Below are 23,022 nucleotides of genomic sequence, written 5' to 3' on the forward strand. Positions count from 1 at the left end.
GTAGCACATCTGTTCATCCATGCTGTCTTGCAAGTAAACCAAAGAGGAGATGCTACTGATTTTTGGCACTTTTATTTTTATGGCTGCAATTTCTTCCTGCATTTGGCAATGTTTTAACTACTGTGTTTTACAATACATGTGCGGGGTGGTAGTAGGAGGACAGGACCCTAACAGTTTAAAATGTTTTAAAATCAGTAGAAAATTCTAAAGTTGGATTGTCAACATAACCTTTTCCATTTTAATGCCACTTTGTGTATTGACATTAATATTTAATGGAGGCATTTTATTTTAACGTCTCAAAAGTCATTGGGGATGTCAGCTGGCTTTATTTTCAGTGATGTGGCAGGAGCTGCTGGCTGTAATGTACTCTGCTAAAGGCCATATGAATCTTGCTTTGCTGGAAATAAAAAGTGAAATTGCTCCTGGGGGTAAAAGTAAATAAAAGCAATTCAAATATTTCTACTTAGTTCTTTGGCCGTAGTTTATTTGTATTCTGAAAAATTAGGGGAAAAAAGCTTTCTTTATTAATTTATACTGTTAAAGATTTGGAATTGTATTAGCCTGTGGGTGAGTTTCATAAAGTAAATAATTTTACTGAAATATCACACAAATGTAGTTTTTGCTTACTTAAGGAAGTCTGTCCTCAGCTCAGAGAATACGGTCTTGCTGCTGTGCATCTTCAATTAAAGATGAAAGAAGCTATTTTGAGTATGTGTAGCTTGTGATGCAAGAAGAGCCTGTATCCATTAAGATATCCACTTAAATGTCTTTTAATCATAATTAGGTGATGTTCTTAGGGAAGCAAATTCCTAATTACTGTGTTACCATCATATCTGTGCCTGATAAGTTATTGCTGACAAACCTGTAGGGGTAAGAGGCTAATGAAAAGGATCTCACAGTTCTGCAGAAAGAAGGGTTAAGATGTTTGCCAGTGGCAGTACTAATGTATTTTTGCATTAGTGTTCAGTGTTGACAAATCCCTTTTAAAGGACCCATGAGATAATGAAATTGTTTCCCATATACATAATGCCTGGATGAAGCTAATAGCACTGCATAGTCTTCCCCTATTGCCCTTATATTTTTACATTCATATTTTGGGGGTTTTTCTTATCCCTAGGGACAGCTACATAGACCGACCATGGACTGATGTGAGATAATTAGGAGACACAAGTAGTCAAGGAAGGTTTTTATCATTTTGGCATCTCAGGATATTGTTCTTGTGCTGAAGTCGAAATTCGAATAGTCTCCAGAATGGCCTGTGAATGCTTTCATCTATGCCAGACCATAGTGCACTGTATACTTTGTTGGCCAAAAGACAGCCTGTAGCTAGTTTCCATTGTGGCTGTGGTTATGGTGGAACTTGAGGAAGGACAGAATTGCCTGCCTGCTGCCTACGCAAACTATCTGCCTGTTAGAATCAGATTTAATCTAAGACTTTTAGAGCCCATTAAAGTTGATGGCAAAATTTCCATTGACTTAAATGTTTGAACATTCAGAGTTCTTAGTGGGCTAGAGTCTATGAGTCTAATTCTTCTGTCACATCAATATAAATCAGGAGTAAGTCTACTGAAGTCAAACTTCAACGTAAAACTGGTTCACACAGGATGAGAACGAGGTCCCGTTTGTATCATTTTACCCTGTTATCTGGTGTAACCTTGCTTTTGGGCTTCCAGTGTTAGCATTCTTGGGTTTCGATAGCAATCCCATCTGTTTTGGGAACTATTTCACACTTCAAGTGCAAATAAGTAGAGCTGGTTGGGAATTTTTCAACAGAACATTTTTAGCTGGGGAAAATGCCAACATGCTGATACTGAAACTTTTTGCAGAAACCAAGTTTAATATAAACTTCTGTTGGGAAGACTTGTCATGCCCAGGATGGAATTTCTGGTCAGAGAGATCTGCCCAACCCACAATAACCATATTTTGCAAATTGTAGTTTTTGTTCAGCCAGCCCTACAAATGAGGTTGATTCTCTTCTGTTTGTGGTACAGTGAGATTTTAGCAAATGCAAAAATATAAATATAAACATTACTTTTTGCTGTATTACAATTTGGTCACATGTATAGATAGGGCTGTTGATTAATCGCAGTTAACTCACACAGTTAACTCAAAAAAATTAATCACACTTTAATCACACTGTTAAACAATAGAATACCAATTGAAATTTATTATATTTTTGGATGTTTTTCTACATGTTCAAATATTGATTTCAATTACAATACAGAATACAAAGTGTACAGTGCTCACTTTATATTTTTATCACAAATATTTCCACTGTAAAAATGATAAACAAAGAAATCGTATTTTTCAATTCACCTCAGACAAGTAGTGTAGTGGATCTCTTTATCGTGAAAGTTCAACTTACAAATGTAGATTTTTTTGTTACATAACTGCACTCAAAAACAAAACAATATAAAAACTTTAGCACCTACAAGTCCACTCAGTCCTACTTCTTGTTCAGCCAATCGCTAAGACAAACAAGTTTGTTTATATTTACGGGACATAATGCTGCCCACTTCTTATTTACAATGTCACCTGAAAGTGAGAACAAGCATTGCATAGCACTTTTGTAGCCGGCATTGCAAGATATTTATGTGCCAGATATGCTAAACATTTGTATGCTCCTTCATGCTTCAGCCACCATTCCAGAGGAAAGAACAACCATAACATTTTGTTCAAAAGTTACAAACAACCTCCGAGGTATTTGTAACTGAGTGAGGTTCTACTGTAGTTATGTATAGCAGTAGTTCTCAAAGCCAGTCCGCCACAGGGAAAGCCCCTGGCGGGGGCTTTGTTTACTGCCGTGTCTGCAGGTTCGGCCAATAGCAGCTCCCACTGACTGTGGTTCGCCGTTCCAGGCCAATGGAGGCTGCAGAAAGCGGCGCGGGCCAAGGGACGTGCTGGCTTCCCTTCCTGCAGCCCCCCTTGGTCTGGAGTGGCAAACCGCGAACAGGGGGAGCTGCGATCGGCCGAACCTTCGAGCGCGGCAGGTAAACAAACCGGCCTGGCCCACCAGGGGCTTTCCCTGAACAAGCGGCGGACCGGCTTTGAGAACCACTGATGTATAGTACAGGATTGCTTAACTCATTACCTAAATTCTGCCTTTCTGGGAAGGAATGTGGTGAAAATCAAACCACATAGAGCACTAAAGAGCAGTTCAAGGCAGAATTTGATTTAACTGCAACTGTAGAGCATATTTCAGTAGGTGGAATATAATTATGAGATTGAAATATTGCCAGGAAATACAGATAAAATCTAGAGCTAGGCAGAAGCTAACCCTGGCTTGCCAAAAGCTGTGATAAAGTTTGTGAACCTGTGCTCATTTATGGACTTTTAAGGTCATGACTGCAGTGTGAAACTAAGAGCTTGTCTACACAGCACCAGCAAAGTGTCCTAGAGGGGTGTTTTGCATTCTAAAAGATATCTAATTTACATTAATGTAGTCCACAGGAAATGTTAGGTACATCTTAGAGTGCTCCAGCAAGGACTACATGGAGTAGTTAAAGCATAGCCCATTAGTGACCTCTGTAGATACAGTTCTGCTGCTATAGTTGTGGCAGCAAAGCCCCCTAATGGAGACACAGCATATGTCAGCAAAAAGAGTTCTGGCATTGCTACACAACTTCCCCCAGTGACTCTGTTATGGTGGGGAAAAAAACACTCTTCTGTTGGTATAGGCACATCTATCCAGGGTTTTTGCGAGCGCAGCTGTGTCAGCTACGGGGTATGGGTTTTTTTCATACTACTAGCCAACGTAACTCTGCCAGCAAAACTTTGTAGTGTAGGCCAAGCCTAAGTTAAACTTGATGGTTTTGTTTGAGTCTTACTTTGAAGTCTTTGATTTGTTCAAAGCGAGCAAAGGAAAGACACATACCCATGAATCAGAAAAAGTAGATGTGCATGAACCCTTGCAAACCCAAATTGCTGTGTTTCTCACGGTTCTAGATAATGCCTCTCTTGCTAACAGCGTTGTGGGATTTTTCAACAACACAAGTGGTCAGCTCTTCATCCAAAAGTTGGCATCTCTCACAGTATTGTGATCCCACACAACCTCCTGGGGCATTGGTTTAGAACTGACTCAGAGGAATGCACCTGCTAAATCAACAAGGCTAAATCCTGCAGCAGGCAGGTATTTCTAGGAGGTCTCTCTGCCACATACTAACAAGTCCTGGCACTGCTTTGTTTTATGAGATCTGATGAGATAACAGCATGAGCTGATATGGCTGCTGTGTGTAGATGACACTGTATATTAATCAAACTGAAGTTTACAATTCTTGATTTGTTCATTTAAAAAAAACAAAACAGAACAAAACAAACCCTGTCTTACAAAAATATGATCTGGCTCTAGAATTCAGTTATACTAAATCCAGTAAGTTTATACCTTTATAGAATGTGTCAATTCAGCCATGACATTCATCATTGCAGAAATGCTGCTACAGATATCACAGATGATGTTTTCTTTAGAGCTCCACTACAGCTGAAAAAGCACCAATACCTATTCGGAGACTGATTTAGAGTTAACAGGGGGACAATTTTACTACACTACAGTACATAAACACTCTGTACTGTCAACATTTTATAACTGGTCACCACACTTGTAAATATATTTGACTGAATCTGTGTGTAATGCTGTTAAATGCAGATAAAGGCAGGAGAAGCTCAGTATTATTTTGGTTTTGTTTATTTTGTCATTTTAAAGTGATTTGGGATAAGCCTGTTAGGCTATTAAGAACCAAGAGTTATAATTAGCTCTCAGTTACAGTGATGTAAATTGCAGTTCAGTGTCTTTGGTAGAGTTTTATTGCACACTTGTTCTACGATTGCCACTGGGCCTGATTCTGATCATGCTTGCACTCCAGAGTAAATCCATCCTGCAGATCCGAATGAATTTGTTTAAAACAATGTGTTTTATTTAGTAGTTGGAATAAAGCACTGGAGGAAAAAAGGATTTTGAAAACTGCCTATGGACGTATTTCTTATGTTTGACTACAAGCTAAGATATAATTTTGCCTTAAATTATAGGAACACAAGTGCCCCAATTTACAGTCTCCTAGTACAGCCTAGATTCCTGCTTTGGCTATCTGACTCTTAATCTGGTTCTCAGGTTATGTCTACACATAAAATGCAGCTGCACTGCTGTAGTGATTCAGTGAACATTACCTATGCTGATGGAGGAGTTCTCCCAGTGGCATAGGTAATTCACTCCCCCAAGAGATGGTTGCTAAGCGACAGAAGAATTCTTCCTAGCACAGTCTACACAGTGGGAGTTAGGTCGGTATCTCTGTCTTTCAGGGGTGCTGAAAGACTTAGATAGGCCATTGTAAATTCCCAGTGCAGAGCAGTCCTCAGTCTGATCTACCCTTTTAAACTGGTTTCAATGATCCCCCAAGAAGCATGGGCTAGAGCCATTAAGGTTACTTCCCCTGGCATTGTCCCTTAACAATTCTTAATTTTAAACTATTAGACAACTATTAGAAAAGGCCTACTCCCTCTCTGAAAGTTTTACTTTCCAGTGTAGCTGCAGGAACTTCTGCATCATTATTTCAAGTCTGCCTGTTAGTGTCCCTGCATCAGCAATGCATCCTCTACTAAGGTATGTCTTTGTTGTCGTTAACTGGGGTGATTGATACCTGGGTTCAGCTGAGCCTAAGTGTGAGCAGACACTCTGTAAAGCCAATTTTTCCCCTCTGGTGCTGCACTCATCCGTATGCGTTGCTAGGACTTCTAGGGGCACATCCCATGTGTCAGGCTTGGAGCAGGGTAAAACTCAAAGCTGAGAGTAGCAGAGACGTTCATAGTCAAGTTCTAGGCTGGGGCTGGTACCAAGGATCAGAGTCTGCCTCCTGACCCACTCCTGAAATTTGACTCCATGTCCAAATTAAGCCAAGGTCAAAGCCTGGAGTATTAGCAGGAATGGTTATGGCAGCTACAGGAGATCCACATTTTTGCCTAGATTCTTTTTGGAATGCCCCTTGGGTTTAAATATGGTGGGGATCCAATCAGGAGCCTTGAGGCTGGACTTCCTGTAGTCTGTCCACAAGGGTCATGGTTAGTGGAGTGTGACCTGCATACAGCTGCCATTGGGTGGAGTCATGGAGAGGTTTGATGCCTGGCAGGTCTGCAGGCCTGGGTTTGAAACCCATTGAATCTTGCATAATGGTTCTTAGTGCTGCAGTAAATTGAGTTGCTCTATGATTCTTCTCTAGTGATTTGTGAGAGAACTTATATGTCTGGGCTCACAGAGGGAATTGTGGGAAGGCATTGGAGAACTATAAGTACTTGAGTGATTTATTCTGACTGTAAAGTGGGTAGGGCACCAGTCTGAGTGAAAGCAGTACTCAGTCTTTTGCCTAGTGCCTCAGCCAGGCCTGCTAGTTCAGGTTAAAAGCACCACCATGCTCAGTTCAGTTCTTTGTGAACAAAAGGAAGGTTAGAGCCCCGGTCAACTGTGCAGTGAAGACATATCGTTAGACTTACAAACCAACAGGAACACAGGGGCCAGGGCCAAATCCAAATCATGTGGAAGATAGCTTCTGCCTATTTAGGGGGTTCACTGATTGTTATTTCTACTTCTCCAGTGGATAATCTGTATGTGCTCTTTCTGACACTAATGTATATTCCATGTCATAGTGGGAGAAAGGCATGGCTCATCAACTCCTACAGTATTACTCTTAGGAGGAGGGTTTCTTTGCACAGACTGTATCAGAATCAAGGGAGAGTAGTTAATGTCACTGCTGCTAATTTTGCCACTTACTACGTCTACTGTTGATGTACTGGTACCTGTTGCCATTAGCCCTTAAGCCATCTTCTTTTACTCATACCATAAAAGGAGCAGTGATATCTGGTCTTGTTTATTATTGCCTCCCATGCCTTTCTTGAAATCCTATAAACCTGTTCTAGGTTCTCCATTTTGTTTGAGTGCTTTTGTAGAATTCTTTGTAAATAACAAGTCCTCACATCCAGACTATATCTAAATCTTGCTGATTCTTTCAGCCTAGCAGCTCTAAGATATGTCCTTTTCTATCCATGCACACAACTAAAACTCTCATCCAAGCTCTTGTCATCCAGTGTCTTGATTTACTGCAACATCCTTCTCTCTGGCCTTGACAAATACAATCTTGCCTCCCTCATTCATTCAGAATGCTGCTGCGAAAATCCTTTACCTAGACGTTGCTTTGACCCTGTCACCCTTTTCTCTTTGAATCCCTCCACTGACTACCCCTTCTCTATGACATCTGCCATAAGCTGCTTGTATTCACTTTCAAGGTCCTTCATAGTCTGTCTCCATACTGCCAAGCTGTCTTGCTCTCAAGCTGTCTGCTTACCTGCAATCGGACCATGATGCCAGCCTCCACTGCCCAATTGTTAAATCTTTACACAAAATGTGTGCTTTCTCAGAGTTGTCCCACACCCTTAAACATCCACAAAGCTACCGCATCATCCCTAAGATCCCTCCTCAAAACTCCTTTGCCATGATGCCTACAAAAAACGACATTTACTGTTAGTGCGCTAAGACCCCTACCTATCATGCTTATCATTGTCTCATTGTTTACTTTTACACCCCTGTTTGTCTCTTACGATCTGTTGCCTCTTGTCTTCTGCTTGGACTGTAAGCTCCCTGGGGCATGGCCCATCTTTGTTCTTTGTTTGTACAACATGTGGCACAATGTGTCCTGTTCCATGACTCTAGTTCTAGACACAATGGTAATATAAATAGTAGCAGATGATAAAGCTCTGAGTGCCGGAGTCTTTTCTTTATCATTTGGACAGGTGCGTTGTCTTACAAATCTTTTCTTATCAAAATTCTTTTTCTCCTCTCTATTACGTGGAATAAATATACTTTGCAATCTTCCTTTGATCAGTTATGTTTGAGGTGTGATACGCACATTCCTAAGTGTGGCATTTGAGCATCTGTGTGAAATTATTTATTATTTTAAGGTCCTTTCCAGACAGTGACTTAAGAAAATGTGCCTTACAAACCAGACACCATATCACAGAAACATTCCTTTAAACAGTGTCAATATTTCACTGTCGGACTTTCTAACACCAAAAAGACTGTTACACTGGATGGCTAATGATGCAATAAATTCAACCAGGAGCTTGTTACAGTTAATAAGCTGTAAAGGGCACAGGTATTTGGACAATGTACATTAAATTATACCTGTATCAATTACTAACTGTGTAAGTTATTTCTTCTATTGTTCTTTGCAGAAATGTCATTTTCCTGAAGAAATAGAGGTCATTCTATTTACTACATGTTTAATTTTTACAGCCACTGACTTCTTTGTGAATAAATAACAGGCCTAGTTCAGAAGACAAGCATCAACTCAGAACAATTATCAAAGACATTAGGAGACAATGCTAATGTATCTCATGCTTCAAAAGCTACAGCTGCCAGAAATTCACAGCAATCAATCAACACTCTTTTCTGCTGTTTTTTATATATTAACACACTGGGGGTAATAATTATGAGTCTGACGCTCTTCCCCGACCCCCACTGAAGATAAAATTACTGGTTATATTAAGTGAATGTTCCTTGGAGACCATTTGACATATAAGTAACATTCCTAAAGACAAACAGTGTTTTATTCCTTTTTTTGTATAATGCTCAAAAAAACAAAACAAACCCTATTTCAGACAATTAACACATTTCATTGCATTTGAATAGAATTCCCTTTTCCTGCCATTGTAATCTGCAACTCTTAGTTAGAAAACTGCACAGTCAAGTTGAAATGGATAAAGCCTTTGCCTTTCACAGCCTGTCAGGTCTTCCCTGGATTCTTACATAAAATAAGTTTGGTCGCAGTGCAGTCTCTTGTGGAAAATAGTCCATACTAGGAAACCATCTCAATTTACTGGAATAAATGGCTTTATGGTCTGGGTCAGAAAAGGCTTCAGTAAAGTCTAGCATATAGAGTGAATTATTTCTAAACCCCCAAAGCCAGGTCAAGGTTTATACCACAGAGGGGGACATTTGTATTGTAACATTTTGCAATGTATGCTGTCTTAATTTAAAAGACTTCAGTCTCCAATCTTATCTTTTCCTTGACCTTCACTGAGAATAGACTAATAAAAACTATTTTTATAAGCAACATAAAGCTTGTACAGGCATAGATGCTGCAACCATAACAACAAAAGATTACCTGTGAATTTATGAAGAGGGGATGCTGCTTCTTATAGTAATGAATCTCTCTTCTGTTAATAAGCGATATTGGCTGTGCCCTGGGAATGCAGAGGCAATGTTATTGTTATGCTCTCAGCAAGAGCTAATTATACACTTTGTCACTGAGCTCTGGTTTTTGTGGGGTTGTTCTTTTATCTGCTCTAAAAAGGAGCCTGTCTAAAACTACAAATGAAATTACAATGTATTTTTGTACTTTTTCTTGCCTTGTTCTTCCCCCCATAAAATATTGTATGTTCAGGTTCCTTGAGCTCACTTCAGAATGAGACACTCAGCTTCTGGTAGAAAGGAAAACCCTCATCTTGTGTGCTAGAAGAAAACAAAAGTGACCATGAGCAGTTTATCTCCCCCTCCCCAACCTCAGAGTTAGCCTGCAAGGAGTGTTACGTTGCCTAAAGCCATTACCCTCTAAGCAGTGGTGAGCTGGAGCCAGTTCCCAGCAGTTCCCAAGAACTGGTTGCTAAAATTAGACCTCCGTGGAGAACCGGTTGTTAAAGGGTCAGGGGGTGGGCAAAGAACTCCGGTCCGTGGGCCGCACCATCCTGTTGCTCCCAGGATTCCCAGCTGGGGAGGCTGAGGTTCCCCCGGCCCCTCCCCTGTTTCCCCTCAGCTGCAGCGTGGCCAGCCACCGGCACCAGCTGGACAGCTCAGCTGAGCTCCTGAGTCGTCCTACTGCTTTGAGCTGCAGGCAAGGTAAGGCAGGGGGCTGCGAGCTCCAGGGCCGCTGGGGGGGCAATTTTCCCCAGGCCCTGCAGGGGCCCCCGGCCCCACAAGTCTGTGTCCCTCCGCCCCTCCTCCACTTCACTCCCCCCTTAAATCAGAACTTTTAATAGGGAACTGGTTGTTAAGATTTTGGCAGCTCATCACTGCCTCTAAGGTATTTGCTCCAATATAATTAGCTGTACAAGGCCCCCTCTTGCTTCTCCCCTTATTTTGGGCTGGGAGAAGTTCCATTCCCATCCATTTGCATGGGGATGAAGGCAGGAATAGAGGAAGATCAGGCTGGGCTAACCCCTCTCATGCCGGCATGGGGAATGGCAGATACCTAACAATGAGCGGAAGTGGACCTGAGACATCAGTCATCCGTAGAGACTGATAGCTTATAGTGAAGTTCTGCTCTGAAAAGTGATGTTGTAAATATGGCAGAGGGGAGTCCATGGTTATTGTCTCATTGATTTTTTTTTTTTTAGGCCAGAAGGGACCATTGTATCATGTAGTCTGACCTCCTATATAACATTGACTCCAGATCAGATTTGCTGAGTTAAAACAAACAAAAAAATAACACCTTAAGAGAGTTTAGTTGACTGCCACCTCAACAGAAATTTACTGTGTGATCTGAAAGTCAATTTATGCTATTCATAATCTTCACTTCACCACTAGTACCAAGAGTTCTATGATTGGAACTTACTGCTTTAATGATAATTGAGCCAGGAAACAATCCAGCTCACTTCCCCATAGTTTCATTAGCTCTTCAGAAGTAACAGGAGTAAAAAGTCATTTTTATTTTTTAATAAAAGCAACAGCTTTCACTCAGAATATATGGAGGGAGCAGATCTGCCCGATACGATAACACATTTTTTATTGTCACTTTCCTCTTACAAGGAAAGCTCTTTTTCTATCTGCTTGTTTCCTTCCAATCCTCTCCCAGCTTCCTCTTTACTCTTGAGGATCGAATTAAGACAAGACTTGCTGCAACTAATTCATTTATTCATTCATATGTCTCATATTCCAGTACACAATGAACTGTGGATGTCCTCATTTAGGGCAAAGCCCCAAACAGAGTCATATGCCAGATGGCTGGATACCATGATAGCATCCTCAGCAGCTGGACTATTTTTGATCTTAAAGTCTCTAGGTGCTCCAGTGCTGCTTTGTTCATGGATCACCTATTAGTTCTTTGAAAGTGTCTGGTTCACTGCTCCCAGGACCTGCAGACACCACTCAAGACTGCCACCTGAGACTGCATCTTTAGACAGACCTGTAACAGACAGAATTTGACCATTTTCTGCTATTGAAAGGATCCATTTTCAATTCAAAATGCATATGTGAGCATTTTCAAACTGTCCTGTAAGCACTGATGATACACAAATAATAAAATATGTGGGTAGATGTGAAAAATCTTCATGGATCGATATGTGGTCATGAAAACTTGTCCACAACCATTTTTGAAGAATTACTCTTCAGACCATGAGTCGCTGCCCCCCGCCCCACCAAAAAAAAAAAAAAGTAAAATGGGCTTCATCTGCTTCATTGGGGTGGGGCCAACAGCCTGTCAGTGCAGTGGGTACTGCTAGGTGGTGAGGGGGTAACGAGAGAATGCACTGATGTGGTTACACCCCAGGAAGCCTCTGTTGAGGAGGCTCTTATGGTGCTTCAGCCAGAAATTAAAGCTTCCCTTCCCCTTGTGGCTCGATAGCCTGAATGGTGCAGGATATGCAATTGTGCAGCCCTTTGTACCAACAGTAATTAATTGACCTCATTAAGTATTATCCTTGAAAATAGCTTTGCTAATGGAAGAAGCACATATTGTAAGGGCATGTAAATATACCGAGGTGTTCTATGTAACCTGTGTAGGGATATGTACATACTGGTGAGCGCTCTCATGCACCGTAGCCTGTTTGTATTATCTCCCCTTCATAACACCGAATAACTGAATATCATTTTAAGAATACATAGATGAGAACTTGCATATACAGAGTGTGACAATAACACTGGCCAGATCTGTGATATAAGTACACTGAAGCCACAACATGTTTCGCCCTTCATGTCTAGTGCCTTTATAGTTAAAACATGTCATGTTTTCCAGTGGAAAAGATCCAAACTTTTGTTTTATTTGGTAGTGTGTGACCTACCAACTTACTTGTGGCATATGGCAGAATTGCCCCTGAGAGATGCACATGCAGAAATAAAAAGGTGTATTCTTCTCTGAGAAGGGAGGGACTCTGTATAGTTATGTACAATACCAGTTCTATGTTAAAAGGTAAAGGAAGTAAGAGAGACACTGTAAGAGCTGTACTAAAACAAAGCTAACTGCAGCAAAGACAGATCAGCCTGAAGATAAAGCTAATGAAGATGAAAGAGCTCCTGACTCCCGTTTCATAATCACTTTGAAGGTCACTCTGTTACAGGTATGTAAACAACTGCACCTATTAATCTTCATACAACTGGGTGTCAGGGAGAAGGAGGGTGAAAGGAAAGAAAATGCCGGAAGGAGGGTTGTCATGACTAAAAGAAAAGGGAACAGACCACTGTGTCAAGGAGATTGCCCAAGTGTAACTGGATTCAGATCTTGGCCCATTGTCTAGAGGAATAATAAAGAATTGGCTCTTTCCCCATGCATATATGGATGAAACAGCAGTAAACTTAATTACTTAATCTTCGCTCTTGAGCAAGCAGGAATCTTTGGATACCAGACAGAGTGGGTTATTTCCCTTTTTGGAGGGAGAAATGAATGGACTCTGGGGGCCAGATCCTCAGCTTGTGCAAATCAGCATACTTCGATTGAAGTTAGTGAAGTGACAATGCCAATGTTCACCACCCTTGGGGATCTGGCACATTCAGCTGTTGTGGCATCAGTGTAATTATACCATAGATCTGGCCAGAGTGGTGGTGTCACACTTTTTGTGTATGTAGGTTCTCATTGCAAATTTTTATCGGGTGGGCCTTCTTCTGCATCAAAACTAAAGTTGAGTATATAGTTTTAAAAAATCCACCAACATCTATTCAATTTCTCAAACATTCATGTCACCTGTATTCACATTCCTCTTGAATTTGCTCTTTGTAAATATTCATCCTCAAAGCATCAGACTGAGTTAGATACTCAGTAGGATGTATAATGGCTGAAACGATGGTCAGTGTTTGGAAAGTTTTTTTGATTCACTCATCCCTGCAAGGTATCATAAGATCTAGAGAAGCAGTTATCTAATAGCAAATAATGATATCTGCTATTCTATATCAATTGCTATCTACGTACCGTGTGCCTAATTCTGGTTCCATGGAAGTCAGTGTAAAGATTTCCACTGACTTCAGTGGGTGTAGCACTGATGCTTGTAAGTGTGAAATGATCCGATAACTTGGAGTAGCTGATCTAGACTTTGTCTCCTGAGTGTTTGCAGGGAGTGAACTGTGTTAGGAATTCCTTCTTTCCTAGTACAAGTTTGAAATCTAGAGAATAGAGTCTGCCAGAGGAGCTTGAAAAACTGAGGGCTAGTGATGCTTTATAGGAGTGAAGACTGAATTACAGGAATGAGGACTACAAAAACAAAGGCATTTGGAATAGAAGATGGCACAATCCTAATAGTCTATTTTTTAAGATGGCATCTTAATTCTGGCAGATGTTTTTCTTAACTAGTTTTTTCTTAACATTATTGAAACTGTTTAATCTCTGCATCAAAGCTTTTCTTTTTTTTTTTCATTCCTTGCTTCCTGTTCTCTTTGTCTGTCTTCTGCCTTTGATAGACTTTGTTTTTACTGGCTGGAATGTAGTCGAATGAAGTTAAAAGGGGACAGAAGAAGTGAGAATGGGAGGAAAGTGGAAGAGACAGTTCAGTCATGAAAGTGAATAAAAAATTGAGGGCCAGCTAATAAAAATAGACTCTGAAAGATGAGAGGCAATGAGAACTGGGGGTAAAGACCAAAAGGAACATGGAAATATAGTCAAATGCAGAAGCTGCTGTTTTGTAACTTGTTCATTTGTTTTTCCCCATATGGAAACACTGAAGAAATCCATTCCCTTAAGTAAAAAGCACATTCTGGTTTTAGTTTAGGCATTCTCTGTTACTTGACGATAAATAAACTTTTAGCTAAAAAAGCGCAAGTGACTGGATTATAATCTCATAGTCTGCCAGGTGAGAGGGACTGCATAGCTGTACTGCCCCAGCAGCACAGCAGGAATTGAATTAAGAGAGCCATGCCACAGTTTGGTCCCTGCTTCCCCCTTGCTCCCTGGGAAAAGTAATCTATGCCAGTCCTTCTCCTGGCTCATTTTTTCTTCCTCTGCACTGGCTCAGCTGTGCTGGCCAACATGTGTGGAAAGGGGTAAGGAGCACAAACCTATGCAGGAGGCAAAGTAGCTGCCTGGCAGCAGTGGCTGCCTCTCTGTTCCCCTCTCCTTCCCACCTGTACCCTCAGCTACTTAGGCAATATGTCTCTGAAGTCATTGTCATTACTCACATGCTGAAAGATCTGTATTGCCTTAACTTCCTTGTTGAATGGGGGCCTGTGGGAAGCAAGCACAAGAGAGTGGCTTACATCTCTGCTCGAGTGCACACGCTGTAAGGGTTACAATCTAGCCCAAAATGATTTTAAAATATATCTCAGAATACGAGCTTAGTGAAGTCCAACTTGTCCAGTACTTCTGAGCTAATTTTTTAAATACTTGATCTGGGCAGCTCAATAGATGCGGTATACGGTGAACACCAGAGAGATGCATCTTCAGATGGAATAAAAAGCTTGTAGTAAGTTAGAAATGAAAGGAAGCTTCCATACATAGTTCTCCACAAATCCCTCACCTAAATAAATAAATAGAAGTCCCTAAGAAGCACCGTGCCATTCATATATTCTACTGTTAGAGTTTCAGTTTGGGAGCATTCTTTTGAATGTGCTTCTGAGTACATTTTGACACAACTATAGGTGTAAACAAACTCAAAATAATTGAATAGCTGTCGTACTTAAAAAGTGTCACTTAAGTTCTTACTGCATTTTGAGTCCTGCATTGACACCTTACCAGTGCTAACATTGGCTTTTCATTAATAACTGAAGAAAAGTTCGATTTGGAGAAGGTGTTTCATAAAATTTTCAGAGCATTAGCTGCTGAGCTGCTTTTTTCCCCCAAACTATATCTATGAAGAGACACTGTTTTTTCCCTCAGTGACAGCCTCCTGATTTTTACTTCATAATCTTGCATCCAGTGCAATTTTGCTCTGTTGCGCCCATGGGTGCATGACACAAATATTTTGTTTGTTGTAGAAAGTCTCTAATCTTCATAACGATTGTGAGTAGACTAAATTTAGATGATATGTTTCCCATTTTCCTCCCACTATACCCCATAACTTCCTTTCTATTGTGTCATATCTAATATTTAGAGAGGAAGCTCTCTTCAGATAGACTGTGTCTTTCTGGTTTTTTTAATGAAGAACCTAGAATACTTTTGGATGCCATCAAATAATGTTCAAGACTAGAACACAAATGAGGAATATGACATTACTCTAGTTATAGGTAAACAAGTATGGATGAATAACACATTCTCCTCTGTAGTCGCTGAATTCTGCAAAGGTTGATTTGATTTTTCTCTGTTGTTGAACTACCCGTACAACCAGTCATAGAATATCAGGGTTGGAAGGGACCTCAGGAGGTCATCGAGTCCAACCCCCTGCTCAAAGCAGGACCAATCCCCAACTAAATCATCCCAGCCAGGGCTTTGTGAAGCCTGAATTAAAAACCTCTAAGGAAGGAGATTCCACCACCTCCCTACCTAACCCATTCCAGTGCTCCTCCTAGTGAAAAAGTTTTTCCTAATATCCAACCTAAACCTCCCCCACTTCAACTTGAGACCATTACTTCTTGTTCTGTCATTGGGTACCACTGAGAACAGTCTAGATCCATCCTCTTTGGAACCCCCTTTCAGGTAGTTGAAAGCAGCTATCAAATCCCCCACCCCATTCTTCTCTTCTGCAGACTAAATAATCCCAGTTCCCTCAGCCTCTCCTCATAAGTCATGTGCTCCAGCCCCCTATTCATTTTTGTTGCCCTCCGCTGGACTCTTTCCAATTTTTCCACATCCTTCTTGTAGTGTGGGGCCCAAAACTGGACACAGTACTCCAGATGAGGCCTCACCAGTGCCGAATAGAGGGGCATGATCACGTCCCTCAATCTGCTGGCAATGCTCCTACTTATACAGCCCAAAATGCCATTATCCTTCTTGGCAAAAAGGGCACACTAACTCATATCCAGCTTCTAGTCCACTGTAACTCCTAGGTCCTTTTCTGCAGAACTGCTGCCTAGCTGAAGGCATCTTTGATAAAAATAGTGTTATGTATAACATTACTAGAAAAATGCAACCTTAGATCTAAGTAATTTCCTTTTATAAGGCATAACAAATTAGTATAAAATATATGTATGACATATGGTCATACACATTAATTGTGCTCTTGTGTCAAAACCATGAATCTCACAATGCAGACAGGAAAAGTGGGAAATCAATTTAATAAAAAAGCAGTAATTAATTCACTATTGCTCCAACTTCAGTTTAAATTTAAAAGTTGCACTAATCTGCAAAATATTAAAAACAAAAACTGTTTGTCATAAAATATTTTCTAATTTTTAGCACAATTGCTTATTTTATATGCCCTCCAAGGGTCCTCTCTGTATTTATATGCTTGTAATTCATACTAATCTATATGTTTTGGATATTTTAATACCCACTCTTTACTATAATAAAATAATGAGCATACAGCATTTTGTCACTCATTACAGAGAATTTCTTTAAAGCTGTAAAAAAAGAAAAAAAAGTGACTAAATTTGAATTGATCCACCCGTCTGAGATCCAATATTTTCCTTTCCTAATCAGACTCCTAGTACCAATGGGTAGCATCCATTTGGGTTCCCATTCATCTTAATGTCTTGATCCTTTGCCATAAGGTCTTGTGAACCAAAGGGGAACAAATGACTAAAGAATTTTATACTATTTTTATTTTCTCTCTTTTTTTTTTTTTTACAAATTTTAACTGTACCATTATAGTAAATACCAGATATTAACTTCATTATCAAATCACCAACTGTGAATCCCAGACATTTGTATACTTAAGATGATGGGTGACCATCAAATGTTTAGGCAACCAACTCTAGTTGGGATTCAGTGGGATTTTGTTGCCTAACTCCCCTCTTTGAAAATCTCAGCTACAGTTTTCTAGCGGTCTTGTGAAAATGTAAGCGATGTCCAAAGAGTACCCATTTCTTTTCTTTGAAATGATTATTTACTGTCCTGGCATAGAGGTTTCAATGCAGACAGACAGAACCTTCAAGTGCTAACTCACATGCCTGGTTCTGCATTCCTTACTCAGGCTGCAGAATTAGGCCCCAAGGATTGTATAAATATACATGCTGGCACAGCGTTCATTAAATATACACATTATATAGGCACATGGAGGTCAGTATTGTCAAACTGCGGTGCCTAATTGGGTCTTTGATGTTTTCAGAGGTGCTGAAGTGAGTTGGAGTTGTGGATGTTCAGCCCTCTGGAAATCAGGCCACTTACTGTGTATCTAACTTTAGGCTCCCAAGTTTCACAATTTCAACTGTATCTTATTGTATGTGTGACTGTGTAAATTTAAGATAAATAATTTTATATTCAAGTCTGTTGACTGTAACATCAAAACCATATATTTTTGTATGTTTTTTATAATACAAATGATCAGTCCTTTATTTTAAATATGATGTGTCATAATAACCTTCAAGCAGCAGCTATGAATATATGAACATATACAAGGAAAACTAAAATGGCTGGAATAGTATAGCGAGAGAGAGCACAAAAAGCACTAATAGGCCTGGTTCAAATTAAAAAAAAATTAACATTTTATTATAAAAATTAAATTACATGTATAATGTGTAGGGCCCTACCAAATGCATGGCCATGAAAAACGCATCACGGAATCTGGTCTCCCCCCATGAAATCTGGTCTTTTGTGTGCTTTTATCCTATACTATATAGGTTACATGGGGGGGAGACCAGTGTTTCTCAAACTGGGGATCCTAAAAGGGAGTTGCAGGGAGGTCACAAGATTATTTGGGGGGGGGCACCCTTACTTCTGTACTGCCGCTAGAGCTGGATGGCCAGAGAGTGGTGGCTGCTGACCAAGGGTCCAGCTCTGAAGGCAGCAGAACTGAAGTAAGGGTGGTAATACCACACCATGCCATCGTTATTTCTGCACTGGTGCTGGCAGCAGCTCTGTCCTCAGAGCTGGGCTCCCGGCCAGCAGCCACTGCTCTCTGGCTGCCCAGCTCTGAAGGCAGCGCCTCTGCCAGCAGCAGTGCAGAAGTAAGGGTAGCAATACCGCAACCCCCCCTACAATAACCTTTGACCCCTCCCACAACTCCTTTTTGGGTCAGGACCTCTACAATGACAGCACCTGAAATTTCACATTTAAATAGCTGAAATCATGACATTTACAATTTTTAAAATCCTATGACTGTGAAATTGACCCAAATGCACTGGGAATTTGGTAGGGCCCTAATTATGTGTGATGTAACACAGGCTTGAAAATTTAAACTATTGGCTAAAATTATTTGCTCAGAGACATGAAGACCACGTTTAAAATATTTTACAAACATTCAGAATTTAGTTTCACCTCCTACTTTGTCTTTTGCCTCTTTGAAGGAATACAATAACCCTTATTAGATTTAGAGGAGGTCCAGTATTGCTTTTGAACCCAAAAAGAGATAATTCCCTCTGTAATATAAATAAGCATCTGTCTGTGGAAGTGGGACTATCAAGGAAATACACTAATCATTGTAATCATATCACAGACCTCTGCATCCTTGAAAAGGTTGGCTTTGAGTCTCATCAGATAATAGTATTTACTGTCTTCTTTCAAACAAATCTAGCTTTTACTGTTATTGGAATACTTCACAGTAAAAACTGTTTAGAGTGCTTTGAGGAACAAGTCAAGGCCAAAGAGGAAGAGTGCAGAAAAGAAAACTCTTTAACTGCATAGGGTTTTCAGCCAAACTTAACTTTCCTTGATGTCCATTCATTAACTTTACATTAGCACCATCTACAGAAGAGGAAGACACAAAGCATGTTGTTCTGCTCGTGTTCTTAACCCTACGCTCCTTCAGACAATTATTTCTCTTTGAAACAAGTACTTTGCGTGAATACAGATATGCATCATGTTACAGCTAAATTGTCCTTCTCATTCATAGAATGTAATTTTTTATTATTATTTTTATCTCACTCTGTATTTGCTCTGACCTTGATCTTCCCATTTAATTCCTGAATACAAAATCAGGGACAAAGCTTTGTATCATCTTGGCGTTGCCATCAGTCATTGTCACTCTTAATTGTCATAGGTTTTCCTTAATGTGTTTCATCAATGATTAATCATATTTAACAATGAACACACTGTCAATCTCACACCAACTTGTAGACTGTTCAGGGTCCTAGCTGAAGAGGAGAGAACATTACACCACATGAGGCATATTGTGCTTATACTACTCCTAAGCTTCCATTTACAGTTGTTTTAAACACACTCTCTTGACGCATCTCAGATTCTGACAAGCATGTGCATTTGCTAACCCATCTGTGCTGTACTTCTCACAGTACCGATTGACACATTCCTTCCTGGTCACTTACTGCTGTCTGCTTTTTGTCACAATTTTGCAAGCAGCAGCTTATGTTCTTCCTGGCTTATAGTTTTACTGTTGATCCCTTTCTGTAGAATCCATGCCTGTATCTGAACTGCCAACGTTCCCTGATTGGGCCTTATTCCTTCCCTTAGTGGTTTAACTTTCTGCAGAAGCAAAATGGTAATCAAACTTCACATACAAAATATGTTGATCCTTGTTCATTGATTATCTTCCATGAGTGAAACAAACTTTCATAACAATAACCTCTTGGTGAACGATAAGGTCCATTAGTTTAACATCCATAATTATTCATGTTAATAACAGAGATGATTCATTAATATTACATAGGTCACATTGCTTTCTATATTTAAATCTAGTTAGCAAAATATCAAACGACTGGCACAACATCCCCAAAGGATATTGAATGATCAGATATGTAAATATGAAGTTTTTTATAAGATTTACCAAAACATTACAAGACACTACACAGTAGTTTGTTCTTTCCTCTTGCTCTCTCTGCCCAATGAGGGCTACAGAAAGACATTACATCTAGGCTATGGATCTTCTGCTTCCTTTAATTTCCTGACAAGCTTCTACTTTATCAGCTTCAGTTTTAAGTCCTAATTCAAAAACTTCATTAGGAGATATCCTCAGTCATTCACGCATATGCATACTTAGGTAGTTCTTAGAAAAGTATATGGCATCATGATGTAATTCCCTTTGCATTTCATTTTTAGTTTTGTGTAGTATTGTAGGTAGCTCTGTAGAGCTGGGTAGAAAACAGCTTTCCGGTCCCATGACAGGAAATAATAGCCTTCAGGCAACAGCTATGAATTGTAGCTTAACGGACTGATCACAAGGCTGGAAGTTAAGACCTGGGTTCTATTCTCAACTTGATGCTGTGTGTGTAACCTTGTGTTAGCTATTCAGCCTCTATCTTACTATCCCCATCTGTAAAAATGGCAAACAATGGTACTTAGCTTTTGTAAAGCACTTTGACAGCTATTAATGAAAAGTGCCATGTAAATGCAAAATATTATAGTAATTTATTGTATTCAAATTTAAAGTGCTTTTACTGGTAAACACCTCACTTCAGGTATTTATCGACATAGGGGTGGTTTAGTTTGTTCTAACTCGAGCTAGTGTGCATTGAAAGTGCCCACATGCAGATGAAGCAAACTCTTGAAGACCACTAAAACTCATTTGCTGTGAATTATTTAATCCATTTTCAAAGTGGAGTAAGTTCACTGTGAATTGAGTTAGTGTGGGCTATTGTTTGTGTGCACATAATACTTTTATGCATTGCTTTGTCAGTCCTCCTCCTGCTATCCCACACTGCTTTGCGGATGTCTGTGACCAACTTCCATACCTGGAGTTTATCCACGCTGCTGTGGGGTTAAGTTGACCAGCTGTCCTCTCCCCCATTTAAAAACTGGCACAGGACTATGATCAACCCATTTGCTCCTGGGTTTGAATATACTGGCATTACAGTGATACTACTCCATTAGCCTTACAACTTCCTGGAATAGGTTACCACTGGAGGGTGTTAAGAACAAGTTGGACAAACAGTTGTCAGGGATGAGCTAGGTTTACTTGGTCCTGCCTCAGCACAGGGGGATGGCGTAGATGACGTTGCAAGGTCCCTTCCAGTCCTACATTTATATGATTCTATGTCTTGTGCAGCCATTTGGAGCTGTGGTGAGATCCTTGATCTCCTCACCATCTGGTGAAAAGCAACAATGCAGAAAGCCCTTGCAACCAACCTCCGCAATAAGAAACTTTTTGAGAACATCGCTAAGCAGATGATGACTGAAAAAGGTCACAGCCAGGATGCTGACCAGAAGGGATTCCAGAAACAAGTCTGGTGGTGCCCATGTGGCCTCCTTGAGGAGGATCTGGACAGGATTTTTTAGTGACACCCCACTACAGATACCAGCTCTCTTGCCACTGAGGTTGACCATGGCTCTTCGGAGGAGGAGGAAGACAATGGAGAGATCTCCCTGTACAGCCAGATCTCTTAAAAACTCGGGACCCTGAGGGTGGCCATGTAGGAAGCCAGCCTGATTCCCAGCTTTAAACTCAGCCCAGACAGGAAGAGGATCCTTTTGAGGGTACATTGGCATGTAAGTATATTTATATCTTTACAATTTATTAGGCTATACAGCTGTGCTAACTTCAGTTCCGGGTGCCCAATGACCATTAGTGTTTTGAGAGGATGTGAGCTAGCAGCCTCTTCAACCCCCCACCTCCCTCCCTCTCTCTCCCAATTGTGCTCCCCCAAGCACATTTTCAAAATGGTGTCTGGGCCAGGTAATTGGCCTTCTATCTTGTTCTGATGCCCTAACCATTGACTGTCTACAAACCCATGCCACAGAATGCACATACCCATGCTCCCCACCCCACTCATTGGCAACCCCATTTGCCTACTCAAAATGTTGACCTCATGGTGCAGCTACAGCCTCCGCTTCTCCCTTCCCCTTGCACAGCAGATTAAAATAATGAAACTATGCAGCTATGTAAAATTCAAAAGTTTATTGAAACAGTCGTTACAGGGGCAAAAGGAGGGTTGGTTATTTTTCACAGTTTATATGCATGGGCATTGTTTGCCTATACCGATGATAAGGCCAGTGGTCCCAGATGAAGTGTATTTATCCGTAACAGCATTGCAAACAGGGATTCATACATGAAAAGTCTAGGTTAGGAATAGTATAGCCATACAGCTATTAAGACAATTGGCTGATGTTCATCATTGTTGCAATCAAGCGAACAAAGGTGGAGTATGATTCACAGCCTTCCATATTTCACAGAACCAGACTGGGGTCCATTAAAGTTTCAGACAATCAGTGCAGAACCTGGTCAGTTTTTCCCTACAATTTCTGCATGTCTGCAGGGGTGATGAAGCAGAAACTAAAAGTGAGAAATTGCTCAATTTTAGTATAGACATGCAGTAGCATGGCAGCATAATCTTTGCCCAGGTATAGTTTGTGACTCCTTTCCACTCCTGCAGCACTTCTGGGGGTGGGGGAGGACCATCTTAATATTTAGTATCATAGCATATCTCATTGGTCTGCCCTTTTGGCTTTTTGAAAAAGCCCCTTCTCTGCCTCCTAGCCACCTGCCTTGCTGTAATCATTGAGGGTCAGGACAGCCTAGAGGAGATTGCTCTTCAACCTTCCTCTCCCCCACCCCAAACTAGGAACATCCTTCGCCCATATCGTCCAAGGTATAGTATAAACTGCAACCCCCAAACTGGGAACATAAATCTCTGCATCCCAATATAGCCCCTATGCACCCGCCATTTATCATCTCTGAGGTCTCCCAATACCTGGGATGAATTTCAGTGAATAGTATTCAGAAATAGAGGATAACAAAAATTGCTGCAATTTCTTCTGTGGAATCAGTACTAATATGAGCAATAACTGCTTGGTTTTTTCTTTCTATTTTCCTAGCCATGATACCTGCAGTGATGAGACTCTGAAGGACAGGACCTTTATCAATGGC

At 40.6% G+C, this 23,022-nt stretch overlaps 1 long non-coding RNA gene across 1 annotated transcript in view; it reads left to right on the forward strand.

Moving 5' to 3' along the window:
- Positions 1 to 5,240: 5,240 nt before the first annotated feature.
- Positions 5,241 to 23,022, forward strand: part of LOC123377065 — a 44,103-nt gene continuing 26,321 nt past the window's right edge. The window contains exon 1 of the long non-coding RNA XR_006582066.1: positions 5,241 to 5,593. This is a non-coding gene — a long non-coding RNA (uncharacterized LOC123377065). The remainder of the gene's footprint in view (positions 5,594 to 23,022) is intronic.

This window comes from Mauremys mutica, chromosome 9 (genome assembly GCF_020497125.1).
Source record: "Mauremys mutica isolate MM-2020 ecotype Southern chromosome 9, ASM2049712v1, whole genome shotgun sequence".
NCBI classification, from domain to species: domain Eukaryota; kingdom Metazoa; phylum Chordata; order Testudines; family Geoemydidae; genus Mauremys; species Mauremys mutica.